The sequence below is a fragment of the Oncorhynchus gorbuscha genome, linkage group LG03 (assembly GCF_021184085.1).
Source record: "Oncorhynchus gorbuscha isolate QuinsamMale2020 ecotype Even-year linkage group LG03, OgorEven_v1.0, whole genome shotgun sequence".
Classification (NCBI taxonomy): domain Eukaryota; kingdom Metazoa; phylum Chordata; class Actinopteri; order Salmoniformes; family Salmonidae; genus Oncorhynchus; species Oncorhynchus gorbuscha.
The window spans coordinates 51,531,261-51,548,334 of record NC_060175.1 but is presented as its reverse complement, the minus strand read 5'-3'; the positions used below and the strand labels follow the sequence as shown (position 1 = coordinate 51,548,334).

General features: G+C 40.5%; 1 protein-coding gene across 4 annotated transcripts in view; it reads right to left on the bottom strand.

Annotated features, from left to right (window-relative positions):
* Positions 1 to 17,074, bottom strand: part of LOC124031511 (contactin-4-like) — a 187,779-nt gene that overhangs the window by 84,392 nt on the left and 86,313 nt on the right. The window lies entirely within an intron of this gene.

Below are 17,074 nucleotides of genomic sequence, written 5' to 3'. Positions count from 1 at the left end.
ACCAGAGAGCTACACACTAGGGTGAAAATGAAGGATGTTCCAAGTGTGAGGAGTTACCATATGCTGTAATTATCTGGACACACTTCAACATGAATGTTGTTTGTGTGGCAAGGTTTCTTCTGTAAACAAACGTTTCATTTGGACAAAAATCTGTGGACACTTTGTAGTTAACACACGGCTTCAAGATGAGCGGAGAATGTTTAATTTCACAGAGAAAACCAACTCTAGCAGTCACCATGCAATTTGTAAATAACTATATTAAGAATAACAGTAACGTGACCAAAAATACTAGGTACATTTTAGGTTAAGTAAGCTTTAAAATAACTTATTACCACAATGGTAAAAATAACAGTACAACATACAGTATACAGGACATTTGTAGGATCACAGAGCATGCCAGGATCTCAGATCTTCTATGATTCTCAGGATAACAAGTGTCCTGTTGGCTGGTAACTGTCAAACGGGTAATCTCTCTAGTCGTCTTTGTGGCATGCTTCTTTCAAAAAGAACAAAACACACGTTCTGAAGACTGACCTTTGAGAAAGACATTTTATTTTGCTATTTGTCTGCAGAGTCAATTACTTTCTGTGCTCAGAGACTTGGGCCCCTCAGGCCAAAAGGATTCACAGAGGAGTAAAAAACACTTAAAAATTCAAATAATATTTGTACGTGACTGAGACAACTGAAATACTCCACATTCTTTGTTCTGTATATTTGTAATGCTTTGTGTTAATCCATGCTCACTACTTTGTGTTAATCCAAGATCACTGCTTTGTGTTAATCCATGCTCACTGTTTTGTGTTAATCCATGCTCACTGCTTTGTGTTAATCCATGCTCACTGCTTTGTGTTAATCCATGCTCACTGTTTTGTGTTAATCCATGCTCACTGCTTTGTGTTAATCCATGCTCACTGCTTTGTGTTAATCCATGCTCACTGCTTTGTGTTAATCCATGCTCACTGCTTTGTGTTAATCCATGCTCACTGTTTTGTGTTAATCCATGCTCACTGCTTTGTGTTAATCCATGCTCACTGTTTTGTGTTAATCCATGCTCACTACTTTGTGTTAATCCAAGCTCACTACTTTGTGTTAATCCAAGCTCACTGCTCACAATCCAAGATCACTGTTCCCAGCAGGATTTTGAATGTTGTTTCATCATCATCATCATGTGATTTAAAAGGTATGTGAAATTAGCTGTGATCCTGCAGTACCCTACAGCGAAACCATACTTCTAGGTTTCAACCTACTGCAAGGAGAACTACATTGAGAACCAGAGCCAGTGTAAGACATCATGATTTGTAACAGTTTGATTCAGCTGGTGTGCTTATCAATGCACTGCTCTCAATGCTAGTTTTCTGTTGCTGAGTTCTCCTTTGAAGAAATTATTTTTCTGAATGTTCTGACATTCTCATCAATGAGTTTTCCAGGCCTTCTAATTAATTAATTGACAGGCACGCGTGTACCTTTTCCCTGCTGAGCCAAATCAAACCCATTCACTTGTTAGCTGGCTGGTAATTAAACAAAACAGTCTTGGAGGATTCCTCCCTTACCGTTTCTAACTGTTTGGTCATTTATCAAAGCAGGATTCGATCCATGGTGCAGCTCCCTCACAGTTAGGAGCAGGTATAGGCTACAGCATGAATCAGAGCAGGCCAATCAGCCTCTTCAAAAGTGTGTTTTGGCAGAGTCCTGAGTGTATAGACAAGTGGTCTAACGTTGGTCCAACATTTCTGTAGAAAAGCCAACAATAAAGGCCTGCGCTCCTTTTAGTTTTTTATTCATGTTGCGCTGTTAGTCATAGGTGCACTCGATTCAGAAGCCCTGCGCAACGGGTAAACAAAGTGCTCCTATTTTGAACCATTTCATTTGTCTGAAGAGACTGGGAGATCCATGGCTAAATCGAGGGCCCCTACTGCGCAGGCCAATTGGATAGCTCAAATCACCGTGCTTACAGGGGTTCCAAGAATAGACAGAAAAGAGCTGCTGTTTTTAGGAGTGAGTTCGTGTTTCCGTTTTTATTCAGAAATGTCAATGCTGTTTTTATTCAGCAGTATCCACACTGATTTTATTCAGCAGTATCCACACTGTATCTATTCAGCACTGTCAACACTGTTTCTATTCAGCACTGCCAACACTGTTTCTATTCAGCACTGTCAACACTGTTTCTATTCAGCACTGTCAACACTGTTTCTATTCATCACTATCAACACTGTTTCTATTCAGCACTGTCAACACTGTTTCTATTCAGCACTGTCAACACTGTTTCTATTCAGCACTGTCAACACTGTTTCTATTCATCACTATCAACACTGTTTCTATTCAGCACTGCCAACACTGTTTCTATTCAGCACTGTCAACACTGTTTCTATTCAGCACTGCCAACACTGTTTCTATTCAGCACTGTCAACACTGTTTCTATTCAGCACTGTCAACACTGTTTCTATTCATCAATATCAACACTGTTTCTATTCATCACTGTCAACACTGTTTCTATTCTGCACTGTCAACACTGTTTCTATTCAACACTGTCAACACTGTTTCTACTCATCACTGTCAACACTGTTTCTATTCATCACTGTCAACACTGTTTCTATTCAGCACTCAACACTGTTTCTATTCACTGCACTGTTTCTATTCAACTATCAACACTGTTTTATTCATCAACACTGTCACCACTGTTTCTATTCATCACTATCAACACTGTTTCTAGTTCAGCACTGTCAACACTGTTTCTATTCAACACTATCAACACTGTTTCTATTCATCACTGTCAACACTGTTTCTATTCATCACTGTCAACACTGTTTCTATTCAGCACTGTCAACGCTGTTTTTATTCATCACTGTCACCACTGTTTCTATTCATCACTATCAACACTGTTTCTATTCAGCACTGTCAACACTGTTTCTATTCAGCACTGTCAACACTGTTTTTATTCAACACTGTTAACACTGTTTCTATTCAGCACTGTCAACACTGTTTCTGTTCAGCACTGTCAACACTGTTTCTATTCATCAATATCAACACTGTTTATATTCATCACTGTCAACACTGTTTCTATTCTGCACTGTCAACACTGTTTCTATTCAACACTGTCAACACTGTTTCTACTCATCACTGTCAACACTGTTTCTATTCATCACTGTCAACACTGTTTCTATTCATCACTATCAACACTGTTTCTATTCAGCACTGTCAACACTGTTTCTATTCAACACTGTCAACACTGTTTCTACTCATCACTGTCAACGCTGTTTTTATTCAACACTGTCAACACTGTATCTATTCATCAATATCAACACTGTTTCTATTCATCACTGTCAACACTGTTTCTATACTGCACTGTCAACACTGTTTCTATTCAACACTGTCAACACTGTTTCTACTCATCACTGTCAACACTGTTTCTATTCATCACTGTCAACACTGTTTCTCTTCATCACTGTCAACACTGTTTCTATTCATCACTGTCAACACTGTTTCTCTTCATCACTGTCAACACTGTTTCTCTTCATCACTGTCAACACTGTTTTTATTCAACACTGTCAACACTGTTTCAACACTGTTTCTATTCATCACTGTCAACACTGTTTCTCTTCATCACTGTCAACACTGTTTTTATTCAACACTATTACAAAAAATAAAAAATGCTTCTCTGTACTTCCACTCGTGCTGCAACTGCAATGAATAAGTGTATCGATAGCCCTGCGTTTTCATTATTATTAGCCACTCATTGTGTCTATTTTAATATCAAGGAATATTTAACTTTATGTGGTCATAGGAACAACATGAATTTTTGCATAAGGCAGATGCGGTGCGACTCAGTTTCCCCATCAGATGGAAGACGGTGTCTCATCTCTGGTCAGTCTCACTGGAGGAAAGGAAGAAGAGAAAAGGGACTGTGAGAGGTGGACCCTCTGCTGCTCTCTCCCTCCCTCCACTGAGACTAACGCTGTGTTCAAAACTACAGGGAATTCGTAAATCTCCAACTTTCAAGACAACTGAGAAAGACAAAAAAGGCGCTCTGACTGGGAAAAATAGTTTTGAACGGTCATCCAACTCAGAATTCCAAGTCGGAAACTCAGGCATCTTTCTAGAGCTCTGACTTTCCAACCTGAAGATCACTGACATCATAATTTGACCCCAAAACATTTTTTTTGGGGGGGGGAGAGGTCCCAGTTGTCTTGAAAGCACCATCAGATGCAGGTACTGTCACTCCAGTAAAATAAAAAAGGCTAATTACGTCATTTTATTCTCCTCTGTGCCTTAAATGTACTACTCATATGATACACGATGACTACAGTATGGGTAAATAATGTCAGAGCAAGAAAATTGTATGATAATTCAGTGTTAAACAAGACTAGGAAACATGCCTGAAAAATATTGTCAAAAATAGTCATTGGTTATTGTAGGTAAAGTAGAGGATAATGCATTTGCATAATGTAACAGAGGGCATTTGACTTCAAATTAAACTTAGTGTTTAAACATCAGACTTAGCACTTAGAAAATACATTCAGATGGGGGCTGAAATCAATATTTACTTTCTTAAAGCATCAAGAATTCTGTTATAATATAAACCAGGGATGGGCAACTTTGATGGGGGTTGGGGCCACAAAACTGAACTCAAAATGGGGGGGCCGCAGTGGCTCATGGGTCTGCGTACCGACAACCAACCGACAGAACCAACCTTACACATTTTGCCATAGGGTGGAGAGAAATGTTTGCAGTTTTTAATAGAACATTTTAGCAGAGCTCTTATCCAGAGTTCATTTCCTTATGACATCCAGTGGAACAGCCACTTTTTGCATCTAAATATTTTAGGGTGGAGAGAAATGTTTGCAGTTTTTAATATGATATCTGAGTGAGAGTGACTAACAAAATCAATCGGCTGGCGCCCGGTCGGTAATTGAGTGACTGTCAGTGACTGACATAACAAGAGAAAAACTGATGATGCACAACCACACCTCGAAATTGCACCTTGTCTATTCTACTATTCTAACTCTGAACAGTACGTTGAGATCCCGACTGTTGGCGAAATGGAGGTGAGGAGCGTTGCATGTGCAATGATGTCCGAGGGAAAACAAACAGTGTTTTGTTGTTTACAGTAACTTCTTCTTTGTTGTAATATCACAAACGGACGTGGCGGTTTCACCATTAAGCTTTACTAACACGAATAAGACCGACCTGACAACCACCACACCCATGAAAACTGACTGATTGCTTTATCATGTGTACGCTCAACAAACACAACGACAAACACAGACGCCAAAGGTGTAAAAAAAAGTGAAAAGACTAACAATAAACTCCAAGTAATTGTAGAAAATTCCTTTTTATACAATGAACAATTTCTGCTGATTTTGGCCATGTGATGAGATTATGAATGCTAGATAGATAAGGCAATCTGTAAAGTGTGGGCAAATTCCTTGATGCTGTTGCGAAAAGATGCTACATTTGAGTAGAGAGGAGTTCCCACTTTGAGGAGTCCCCGTAAGAGTCTTGTCAGATGCTGACAGAATATAGCGCGGTGTGTGTCTAGATTGCTAGGGTGGCACAATGCTTCGGAGAAGTCACCATGAAATAAGGAGATCCACAAAAACAGAGAAACCAGCAAGTATATCGTAAATGATTTGTGAAAATGTTTAAATGATGTAGGAAGACGGAGACACTAAGACATTATCCAAAGGTAAATCTGCCATAATTTAAGATGACACCGCTGTCTCCTAGGTTTCCACTACAGATTCAGCATACACTGTGTTTCTGTCACACTCAGAGAAATTACCATACTGTATGACTGAAAGTAAGATTTAAAGGGTTTGTCTTACATATTTTATAACATCTTTGGTCAAATGAGTTAGTCAATGTATAGACTCACTCCATTAGCCCAAGCAAACTTGACCAAACACAATAGCACATCCAATCACCATGGAAAATCTTGTATGACATAATTGTGCATCTCTACATTTTCCCCAAAAACACCAAAAAATCCCCATGACAGAAATACAAATAATATTGTTTATTTATCATCAAAGCACTAGTCCAACAGTGTAATTATTCCCTTCAATGGGCATGACAGAATATAAATAGACTTTAATGACAAATGATTGGAAATGCTTACACAAGCATTCCTTCATGTGTCTAATAGTGTCAGTGTTCTGAGACAACAATTAAAGCCCTACCAGCCTCTTGGCTTTCTTCAAAGTAACCAACGTGATTCATATCTACACGCTGCAGGACGGCAGGCTCCTAGCCTCAGTTCCTCCTACACTTAACCCAGTGGCAGAGCCCCCTGGGATCCCCCTGCAGAGTCAGCTTGCTATAAAAACAATAAATATTCATCTGAACATGGGGAATAATTATGACAAGGGGGAACAACATGTGCAGCATAGGCCTTCATCAACAGACAAAACAACCCCATTTATCAATACAATGTGGTTGTTAAGGTTTTATAATAAGGGCATATCAGTTGGTTAGATCCTTCTGATTTATGAGTTGCATCAGTGTTGATATTGGCGTGTTGATTCTGAGTGGGGGGTTGGGGGGTTGTATTTGTATCTACATCAAGCATTATCAGTGGCATGCTTTCAATGAATATTAATAATGACACAGATGTCTGATTGTCTGCTATTAATATACACGTCAAGTTTATTCTGACAACACCATGCATTTATTATTACCGTGCTACAAACACAGGCAGCAGCATCCTGGCGATTAACAAACTTAAAGCAAAAGATATCTAATAGTCGTGTTCAAAGTTTAATATAGTCCGTAAGGAAGAAGTAATGTACCGTGACATGTGTGGAGCTGTTGAACAAACCCATAGAAGGGTCACAAAACCAATGTCTTAGTTTCTCTGATATTTTACTTTAGTTTCACTGAGACGAGGTCCTAGCAGGTCCAATAGTCTGGTGAGCATCAAAATAAGGCTGAAATTGCACACAAAATAAAATTACACAAAATAACAGCTTCACCCTAAATTTGGTACAATCAGTGCACACTGTTAATATAACTAGGCCCTCCTCCAAAATACTGCCTCCCTTCTCTGCTGAAAACATAGAATTCCATCCCACAGCCTCTGTGAAAACCACCCCCTGAATGTAATGCCATTCCAATTCTGTTTCAAAGTGCAGTGCTCCCAAGTTTGCTCCAGGCTCCGAGAATCCTCTTCCTCCCCACATTCTGCTCCTTTACATGACTTGACAGAGTGCACATGCTCCATGTTCTCAAATCCTGGGGTCTTGGGGCAAAAAAAGAACAGAGGATACACAATAAAAGCAACCCTCTTCTAAGTGGATGTGCACAAGTGATTTCAGTCTGGAGTGCCCCTAAAAGTTCTCTCTCTCCATTATAAAATGGAGGTCAGGCGCATTAGGTCCAGGACTAAAAAAGTAATTGAGTAATACAAAGACCAAGGCTATGTCACACAGGCAGCACACTAATGTAGTGTGCTTTGGGAGAGCGTAAGTGACAGCCTTTTAGCCTCTCTAGCTTCTCTGATCCGAGGTGAATATCAGGAGCCCAAGATAGATATTTGACTCTCCACTGTAAGATTTCTGGAAACGCTAGCGACACATTCAGAAAACAGAGAGTATTATTACCTCATCATTAGAAGACGATCTCGACCATGTTAATAATAGCATGTGCACACGACTGTGTCTACTTCAAATCTGGGTGTATTGGGTTATAATGACCACACATTCCCAGCACGTTCCCAATGCTAGAACATTGGCCTGTCAAAATAGGAAGTGCATCAGCGGAGGGGAGGCAGCTCCTTGCTCTGTCTGCGCTTGTATTTGGCCTGGCAGTCTGTGTCATCCCTGATCTGCACCCAGCCCCATCTCCCTGCCTGTCTCTCTTCTGCTGACTAGGAGGAGCAGGTAGGCTCTGCATGCGGACATTGGCCTTCGGAAAAAAGAACAGCCAAAATATCACTGTCATGCCATAACTTCACAAAACGGGCAATAATCATCTTCATTTGAATGACCTCTTTAATCCATACCACATGATCAAAAAATGAAATGTGACATGCCTAACAATGCTTCTGAGGTAAAAAATCACTTTTTAATAAAGCATACCAATACTGCGAAATATCACATATATATTTGAAATGATAGGATCACCGATTAGCAAATACGTTAGTAATCGGAAGGTGTGGGTGGATAAGATCAGTCTGGTCATTGGCTGCCCATCTCGTCATGTCCTGGACTAGACGGGCCTGAGTGTACGGGCAAAGTTCATGTAGATCTAGACATGGTGACAACAGTAGACAAGGAGCATTAGCGGAGACAGATTTAGATCTGACTAATATTCTTGCAAAATCATACACAAACCCTGTGATTCATTTGAATGTAGTTATTAATCACATAGAGGGCTTACAAGTAATCAAAGCTTTTCCAAATACTCAACTGCAAATAAACCAGCCAAATCAGAGGGCACGTGTATTTATGTTCAATAGGAAGATTGGAGACATAAGGAGTCCAATTTGTTCCTGTCTCACCCACTTCTAGGTTGCTACTGTACACCACCAAATTGAATGGAACACTTTACGGACCACACTGAAAAGCAATAAGTGAAAGCAATGCACTCCAATAACATAAACAGCACAAGAATTGCGAAGAGCCCTTTAAGACGTTGAGTTACAGAACACATGATTAATATTGTGTCTCACTTAACCTGTTTGAGAACACTGATTCAGATGGTAAGTCGGCATTTATTGTCAGGAATCTTGCCCTGGAGGAAGCTATGCAGAGTGGTCACTTGCTGCCATAGCCACAAAGTCATACAAACCTAACACTAACCTTAACCACATAACTAACCCTAATGCCTAACCTTAACCTTAAATTAAGACCAAAAAGCAAATTTTTGTTTTCATACATTTTTATGATATAGCCATTTATGACTTCACAGCCGGCCCATCTAGCAGTCAATTCTGCCTCCACAAACCAGTTTCACAGATTAGTTTGAAATAGAAACAAATTGCTTATTGGAAATTCGAGACAGTCACACGAATAAGTTAATATTTTTGTGTGCAGTACACAATTTGGTATTGTTAGGCTCTTATTTTTCAGAGTAAATAACTCATGGACACTAGAGAAGCTTAACCAAGTTTAATTCTTCCCAAAGGGTCGACACAGCTGTACTCGGATAAAAAAATCTTTCTCACCATCACAAGTATATATACCCCACTTTAGACACTCCTCCTTCTCTCCAATCCTTACATCTTATGGTTCCACAGGAAGAGGGTAATAGGGTAATAAACCCTTATTACTCCCTTCAGGGGATCTGACCTGACCTCCTGACCTCAACCCCTCCTTCGCCTAATCCATATATGTCCATCCACTCCCCTATATTAATCCTCTCATCCACCCAACACATTTCAAAGCCATCTGTCTTCTACAGAAAATCATTAACTTCCAACATAAAACCCAGTCTCTTTCACTCCTCATATTCTATGCTTCTGATCTATCATTTATCTAATATCGCAATGTTCAGAGTTTATCCCAAATCCAACAGTATACAGTGAATTTCAATCACAGATAAAGACAGTACGTTACTTAAGGCAGGAACGATAGGAGGGATGTTGGTTGGGGAGGATGGATGGGTGGGCATATAATGTGAACGTCTAGCAACCCAAACAAATTGGAATTTGTGTAACGTACACAAATACGTATTGAGGGAAACGATTGTGTAAGACAGGCAAAATGTGTTGTGATGAAAATCGTGTAATGTTGCACTATTTCGTATGCCTGTCATGAATTTCAAATAAGTAATTGGTGTCTATTTCACAATAAGCTGTGATAGTGTGTTGGCCTCCAGAGCAAGATTCATGACAATAAACGTCCACCTGAATTCAGACGGTGCCTCCACAATGGTTTATATGCCATGACAGACCGATATTACTGCAGGTCAAGGCACGACAGAAAAAAAAACATTTTTAATGGCGGCACCATATCCTTTTATCATATACACCTGAGGTCAATCAATATACCTTAAATGAAAGGGATTTGTGTTCAAAGCACATTTGAGAAAGAAGACAGTATATCAATGCAATCTTTCCTGGGAGTAAAGGAAACATCCATCTATTGATTGAATTATACCATAACCACACAGCCAGACAGCCAACTCTACATCAATCTCTTAGCTTATCAAAGAGTGTGACCATTACTGCAAGCAATATTAAAAGCAAACAAGCAGCTGCAATTTCACTTCGGCAATATTGCTATACGTTTGAATAAAAGATGTTGAGAATTTAACATACAAAAGCCCAAAGTATTGAATATGAGAAGGAACACAACACAATGCAGTTGAGTTTAAAGGTGCAATTTGCAGAAATCACTCCGCCATTTCCTGGTTGCTCAAATTGTAATAGTTTGCTTAATTTCAGTTTGTGACGAATGTGAAATATATTTTTCATAAGCAAAAATATTGTATTTTCAGCTGTTTGAAGTTGGTGTACAAAACTGAAAGTAAAACATAAAGCAAAACGTAATAATGGGAAGCATAGAAATTACACACATAGAACAGATATACCGCTTCTTAAACTCGCTTTTAATAGGAATGACACATCTATAACTCGTATTTCTATGTTCATTTGGTCAGCTCGCCCAAAAAGTTACATATTGCAGCTTTAATTCCTTGCAACACTGAAAGCTGGAGTGTTGTCATCGTAATGGTTAGCAACAACACTGTATTCCAGTCCAAGATGGTGCTCTGCTACCCAAGCTTGCTGTTGAGCACAGAACAGGACAACAGAGTGTTGTTTTCCAGGATTGTTATTTTCTCCTTGCAGAGCAGCTGACATGCAGTGTATTCCTCGAGGGAATGAAATTCCCACTGGCATTGAGGGATTTGTGTTTATGTACTCTGGCACGGGAGCCTGGGGAGAGGACGTGTGGCTGGTGTCCAGCAGAAAGGAACGAAGTACTTACACACAGCCAACTAGATAGCATAGCAGGAAAGGCACCTGCAATTACACTCCCCTCACACCACACACACACATTAAATATAACGACAACCAACAACAACTCAATGTTATTTACTCCATACTCTGAGAAGCTTAAACGTCATTCAAGTTTCCCTCGAGATTGCATGTTTGTGTTCCTACAGTTGCCTACTGTATGTACACTGATCCTGCTATAGGTACATGCCCATAAACTACAGGTAACTGCCAAAATAAATGGAACAACGACATAACGTGTCTTAATAGGGTGTTGGGACATAGATTCTACAGGTGTCTGGAACACTATTGGAAGAATGTGAATGCCATTCTTCCATGAGAATTTCCATAATTTGGTGTTCCGTTGATGGTGGTGGAAAACGCCGGCTCATGTCTCGCTCCAGAATCTCCCAAAGTATTCAGATGTGGTGACTGAGACGGCCGTGGAATATGGTTTACATCGTTTTCATGCTTCTCAAACCATTCAGTGGCCCCTTGTAGCCAAAACAATGGTCAAAATAATGGCCGTCCCAGCATATTTATACATAATCCTAAACATGATGGGATGTTTTAATTGCTTAAATAACTCCGGAACAACACCGTTGTGGAAGCACCTGCTTTCAATACACTTTATATCCCCCATTTCCATGAATTGTTAGCTCTCTATATGACTAATAACTACATTCAAATAAATCACAGGGTTTGAGTATGATTTTCCAAGAATATTACTCAGTTACCTGCAAGGTTGTTTTTATCAAGAGAGTGAACACTGTCTCTGTACCGTAATGGAGTATAATTATTTTAACATGTCTACTAGTGTATATATGTCTGTATAAAAGCCTCTACCTTGTACTTGATACTAATATGGGAAACGGGTCAATAACACTATCACAGTATATCCCCTTAGGAAACACATGCATCTCACTTGTGTGTGTGTGTCTTTAATATGGTAGGAAGATGTGCCATGTGCTGTTGCAAATGGGTTCGGCAAATTACACTCTGTGTGGATTCTTCCTCTGGCAGTAGCCAGAGTGTAAAAATGTCTCTCAATACAGTATTTTTGAGTTATCAACTCAGGAGTTTATTTATGGAGATTATAAAATGTGTCATCCACTAATCAGATTATACATAAACCCTGACAGCATACCCCTTCTGAAATACGGAGTCACAGATGACCTGAAAATGCCTTTTAGTAAACATTCTGCTGATATTTGCTGCTAACCCATCGGGTATAAGGCAATGTGAACTCACACCCCTGTGTCCCTAGCTAGGAATAGAATAGAAGGAAATCTATCTCTGTCTCTTTCTTTCTTTATCTCGCCTCTCTCTAACTCAGTCGCACACGCACAGGCACGCACACACACACACGCTCCCTTGCCAGTAGATCATACAGCTCAATCTGCATATTTGAGCTCACTATGCATGCACTCTGCTGCACAGGGAGCTTGTAGACAGCTGTCTGTTATATATTGTGGGCCCCTTGACAGCCACTCAGGCAGAGGCCCAGTGGAGCCCTGGGGATACACTGGTACTCAAGGCTGGAACCCATGGCCTTGCCCACCTACATAGGGTAATGAATATGAATACTGCACCACCCACATGCAGGATTTGATTGAGCTACTGGCTTCATGAGATATAGTGTGGCAATATGGCAGATTGTTGTCAGTATCGCTTGTCATAGGCTGTCACCATCTTGAAGACACACTAAGAGAGACACCCCTCATCGTGTCAAACGAGTGACTTACGATGTAAATGCTTCCCAACCCATCACATCACACTTGTGAGGCGTCACTACAGTATGCACTCATGGCTTGGGTACATACTGTATGCGGTCAGGTCCAGAATTATTGGCACCCTTTACAAAGATGAGCAAAGAAGTCTATAAAATAAATAATAAAGATACTGAACTCTATTGCATGCTCAAATGAATGGGAACATTATATTATTTTATACTAATACAATTGCTCAGTGAAAGAGATTTTATTTAACAAGTAATCTTTTTTTTCTCAATACTTTTCAATACCTCATCTTGTGAGGACAATGTCACTGAGCCGTTTTCTAAAAGGTTTTATGAGTTCTTAGACCATTCCTCCGTACAGAATCCTTCCAGATCCTTGATCTCCAGCATCTGTGCTTATGGACTGCTCTCTTCAATTCAAAGCACAGTTTTTTTTAATGGGGTTCAAGTCTGGAAACTAAAATGTAGATTTTGGGTTCAATTAACAATTGATTTGCTGAATTTGATGTGTACTTGGGGTTATTGTCCTTCTGGAAGAGCCATTTGTGGCCAAGTTTCAGCCTATTGGCAGAGGCAAACATCCTGGTACTGGGTAAAGTTCATGATGCCGTCGCCCTTAGCAAGGGCCACAAGACCAGTGGAAGCAAAATAGCACCATAACATCAAAGATCCACCACCATATTTTACATTAGGTATGAGATTACTTTCTGCATATGCATCTTTCTTTCGTTCTTAGATTTGTTGGATGACACAAAAATAGAGCTCTTTGGCCATGCACATTTGCGGCAATATAAAGAATATCATTAAAAAACATGTTTGGTATAGAATATAGCTCAGTATTTGTAATATTTATTTGCTACAATATTTTTGGCTTATCTTTATCAAGGGTGCCAATAATTTTGGACCTGACTGTATACTATGGAGGCCTTCCACAATCTCCATTTCGTTTATTCCTGAGCTACTACACTCACTCTGATGTACATTCATGTAGTCAGCTGTTAAATATACTGTAAGGACCATTGGTGCATCTCCTATTATTATTACACTAGAAAGACAGCAACATAACGCAACTTTTAAGGTCAAAGTATTCCTTCTGTTCAAACACAACGCATCAGCTGAGTGGGAAGGACTCCACGAAGATACTCACAATGACCGATTGCGCCAGTACAGGGATATACACTCTGAGGTATACTCTTTAGTTTTGTTCTTAGCATTTGACTTATCAGACTCTAGCTTTGAAATGAATTTCATCTGCTCTTCAAGGACTTCTGTGGAAAACCGTGTAGGAACAAAAATGGAAACCTACTTTCTAAGAGGAAACATTCCGTCAATAGAATTCCTCCAACAGGAAGTAGAGTAACATTCTATAGGAAAATATTTCAAATTAACCTTGGTCTTTGAGAAGAAATATCTCCTTTCTTCATTCTTTCTGAAACAACATTGTGAGAATTAAAATTATGTTCCACTTCTCATTACTAAGAAGACATGTAACTCAAGGAGAAACACTTAATTGACAGGCTGACACGGTACCATGCATCGGAAGTGAGTCACCAGCCTCGAGGTGGCCTTTGTTATATGTATTAACATGTCTGATGTGATTGAAATGTCCTCGCCTTTCTTACACAATAAGTAATGGGTTTATTAAAATACAAACTAAAGTGGAGATGTCATCCCCAAACAGGGCCTTCGAGCCAGCAACCAGCCCTCCGCTAAATACATTAGATATGAAATTATCAACAATGAAAATATGAGGGTAAATCAGGATACTATTAACAATGTGTAAGGGCCGACGCCAGACAGGACAAGCAAGTACGTGGAGTCAGACATTTATTCGGGAACAGACAAGGAAACAAGACAGGAACAGCGTCTGAACCCGGGTAACACGGACATGAGACAATTAATCCCGAAGCAGGGAACAGAGCTTGGGAACAGACAGGCATAGGGAAGGTAATGACACAAGTAATTAAGTCCACGTGAGTCCAATGATCTCACGCGATTCCCACCTGGGCAACCCGGTCTGAGACATGGGTGCTGGGCAAGCCGGCTGGTGGGAACCTCCCCACGAACCGGCAGGGGTGTGGGAGCCTGGCCATCCGGCTGAGGCATAGGAACCTGACAATCCGGCTGAGGCATGAACGCCTGTCGATCCGCAACGGCGTGGAAGCCTGATGATCCGGCAGAGATGGAACAGTCTGACAAGCCTGCTGGGCGAACAAAACCTGACAATCCGGCTGAGGCCCGACGTGGAATGGGCGCCCTCCGAGCCAACCGGGGCAGGGAAACCTCTCGAGCCAGCTAGGGCGTGGAAGCCCGACGAGCTGGCTAGGCACCCCCGGTTCCATCGGTGGCGACCTAGAACCCACGTCACCACCAACCAGAACGCCAGTACTCCCCGATGTGTCGTGTGATGGCTTTGGGATTCTGTAAGGGCCGACGCCGGACAGGACAAGCAGGTACGGGGAGTCAGACATTTATTCGGGAACAGACAAGGAAACAAGACAGGAACAGCGTCGGAACCCGGGTAACACGGACACGAGACAATTAATCCCGAAGCAGGGAACAGAGCTTGGGAACAGACAGGTATAGGGAAAGTAATGACACAAGTAATTGATTCCACATGAGTCTAATGATTGCTGATGCGCGTGACGGGGGGAAGGCAGGTGTGCGTACTGATGGTGGCTTGAGTGCGTAATGCTGGGGATCCTGGCGCCCTCGAGCACCAGGGGGAGGAAGAGCGGGAGCAGGCGTGATAAAATGACTTTATTTCTAGATGGAGGACTATGATGAAGGTAAGTGGAAAGGGTTGAATACTAACTTTTTCCAGGCAGTTTTCTGCACCTTTGTTTTAGCTTAGGCACTGGCACCAAACTATGAAATATTCACATCTGAAATTGTAATTGGCCATGGAGTCTGCCAAGCTTTTGTTAGGAACAATCCCAACAGGCTACAAACTACAAATTGCTACAGCCCTTGTTTATCACCAATCCCTCCACTTACTGTACTACCCTGCAGGGGTAGTAGGTGAATTTATGACATCTGTGAGAGAGGTTTGAGTGAGCGAGGCAAAGCAGGTGTGGCATTTAATCACTCCTGAAAGAGATGGGATCGATCCCATCTGATCCATCTGCCAAAACAAGACAGAATGTGCCAACAGGCAAAGGAGGTGACAGCCTAAATGATAGCACAAATATGATTCGAAAGACGTGGATACCCTATTTTTCCAGATGTGTGCCTAAAGTAACAGTTAATGCGTATAACCATAGCAGAGAAAAAGCACCGTCATTCGGATGTGTTATCGTAACTCATTGCTACAACCGCATCCTACTGAAGCTATAAGAGCTGTAGGACGAAGAGACGAAGAGACTTTGAGGAAACTGTTTGCTATAGGAGATAAGCTCTTCCTCACACAAAGCTGCTGCCCGTATGCTCAAGTGACATAACTCAGAACTGAAAAACATTTTTCCTGGCTGAAAGGGAATCGTTTAGATTTCTACCAGTTTCTCTCTCAGAAATATTCAAATAGACAAATAACAAGAAAACATTTGGTACTCAAGCTTTGCCATCTCGGCTGCACATTCAGTTCAGATATTTCAGAAATATTGAACGTGTACAAAATGTCCTCATGCAATATATATACAATACCAGTCAAAGGTTTGGACACACCTACTCTTTCAAGGGTTTTTCTTTATTTGGGCTTTTTTCTACACTGTAGAATAATAGTGAAGACATCAAAACTATAAAATAACACTTATGGAATCATGTAGTAACCCAAAAAGTGTTAAACAAATGAAAATATATTTTATAATTGAGGTTCTTCAAAGTAGCCACTCTTTGCCTTGACAGCTTTGCACACTCTTGGTATTCTCTCAACAAGCTTCATGAGGAAGTCAATTAACAGGTGTACCTTGTTAAACGTGAATTTGTGGAATTTCTTTCTTAATGCGTTTGAGTCAATCAGTTGTAGGGGGGTAGAAGATAGCCCTATTTGGTAAAAGACCATGTCCTTATTATGGCAAGAACAGCTCAAATATGTATAGAGAAACAACAGTCCATCATTAAAAATCTAATCAAATCAAATCAAATTTAATTTGTCACATACACATGGTTAGCAGATGTTAATGCAAGTGTAGCGAAATGCTTGTGCTTCTAGTTCCGACAATGCAGTAATAACCAACAAGTAATCTAACTAACAATTCCAAAACTACTGTCTTATACACAGTGTAAGGGGATAAAGAATATGTACATAAAGATATATGAATGAGTGATGGTACAGAGCAGCATAGGCAAGATACAGTAGATGGTATCGAGTACAGTATATACATATGAGATGAGTATGTAAACAAAGTGGCATAGTTAAAGTGGCTAGTGATACATGTATTACATAAGGATGCAGTAGATGATAT